The following is a 2,207-nucleotide window of genomic DNA, read 5'->3' as shown; positions in this document are numbered from 1 at the left end:
TCTACAGACAAACTTGGGGGTTATCCCCCTATAAGGTGGTGTATTCATTTCCTATGGCTGCTCAACAAATGACCACAAACTAGTTGGCTTAACACAACAGAAATTTATCCTCTCACAGTTCTAGAGGTCAGAAGTCTGAAATCATGTTGTCAGCAGAGCTGTGCTCCCTCCAAAGGCTCTAGGTCAGCAGAGCTGTGCTCCCTCCAAAGGCTCTAGGGGAGATTGCGCTCCTTGCCTCCTTCAGCATCTGGTGGCTCCAGGTGTTCCTTAGCTTGTGGCCGCATCACTCCAATTTCTGCCTCCATCTTCAGGGGAGCTTATCCTCTTTCTCTGTGTCTCCTCTTCTGTTGATGTCAAATCTCCCTCCATCTTTCTCTTATAAGAACACTTGTTGGGACTTCCTTGGTGGTCCAGTAGTTAGGAATCCATCTTTACAATGGGGATTTGATCCCTGGTCTGGGAACTAAGATCCCACATGCTGCGGGACAACTAAGTCCGCGTGCCACAACTAGAGAGAAGCCCACGTGGTGCAATGAAAGATCCTGCATGCTACAACTAAGACCCGACACAGCCAAAAAGAAAGGAAAAGAAAGAACACTTGTCATTGGATTGGGAGTCTACTTGGTTAATCCAAAACAATCTCATCTCAAGATCCTTAGTTACATTTGCAAAGGCACTTTTTCCAAATAAGGTCACATTCACAGATTCCCAGGGTTAGGGTATGGACATACCTTTTGGGGGGAGCCACTATTCAACCCTCTACAGACTGTATTTAAAGCCCCACGTGGGACTCAGTGTGAGTGGAGAGAGATGCCCTCCACCCCCACTCTTATCTTCTTGCTCACCTCTGTGTTCTCAAAGTCTGACACAGCCATTCATAAAAGAAGGATGTAGTAGTAATAATAACACTTATCTAACACTATGTGCTAAGCACAGTTATAAGTACTTCATATAATTAACACATTAATGCTTAGAACATTAAAATTGACATCTCCACTTTACAAAGGGCTAAAGGCACTCACCCAGGCCACATGACTAGGGTTCTAATCCAGGACACCTGTTCTCTCAAATAGCAGGAAACCCCCTTGGCCCAAGTAGCAGGATCTGGCTTGCTTTAGAGAAACCTTGCGTATGACAAACACGAAATTAATTTACTGAAGAACGCAGGATGCTGTTGTGTCCTAAGATCCTGCTATAGGAGCTGGCATAGAACAACTATATATGTGTGTATATACATATATATGTTTTGGTTTTTTTTTCTTAATGGCCTTGTGGCTTGTGAGATCTTAGTTCCCTGACTAGGGATCGAACCTGTGCCCCCAGCAGAGGAAGCGCAGAATCCCAACCACTGGACCGCCAAGAAAGTCCCAATTTTCTTTCTTTCTTTCTGGCCACACCACACAGCTGTTGGGATCTTAGTTCTGCAAGCAAGGATCGAACCAAGCCCTCGGCTGTGAGAGTGCAGAGTCCTAATCACCAGACTGCCAGAGAATTCCCAGAACAAGTGTAATTTTAAACATCGCATCTCTTGGTATGCATGCCCCTCAGGCCTCCAGGGAGCGATTCCCCACCTCTCCAGCTGATGCCCTCCTATGTCTGAATGAGATTATGGAAACAGATGCTGCTTTGGATTGTGAGGAGGATTTGAGCCCCAGACAAGTTTAGGAAGGAGAAAAGACAAATTATCCTGTGTATTCATTTCCTAGGGCTGCCATAACAAGGTACCACAAACTAGGTGGCTTAAAACAAGAAAAATGTATAGTCTTAGAGTTCTGGAGACCAAAAGTCCAAAATAAGGGAAGGAGCAGGCCCATGGTCACTCCCAAGGCTTTGGGGGAGGAGCCTTCCCGGCCTGGGATCCTTGGTGTTTGTAGGCTTGTAGATGCATCACTCCAGTCTCTGCCTCTAGCATCACACGATGTTCTGTGTGCATGTCTGTGTCCAAATTTCCCTCTTATAAGGACATCGGTCATTGGATTAGGACCCACCCAAGCCCATCATGATCTGACCCAATCATCTTAACTTGATTACATCTGCAAAGACCCTGTTTTCAAATAAGATCACATTCACAGGTTTCCAGCAGTTAGGACTTCAACCTATTTTGGGGCAGGGGTGGGGGGAGGTGGTGAGGAGGGACCCAATTCAACCCACAACACCTTGTCAAATGAAATCTAACCTTGCAGCAGCCAACCATCATTTCCCACCAC

This window comes from Hippopotamus amphibius, chromosome 15, assembly GCF_030028045.1.
Source record: "Hippopotamus amphibius kiboko isolate mHipAmp2 chromosome 15, mHipAmp2.hap2, whole genome shotgun sequence".
Lineage (NCBI taxonomy): Eukaryota > Metazoa > Chordata > Mammalia > Artiodactyla > Hippopotamidae > Hippopotamus > Hippopotamus amphibius.
Note: the sequence above shows the minus strand (reverse complement) of the source record.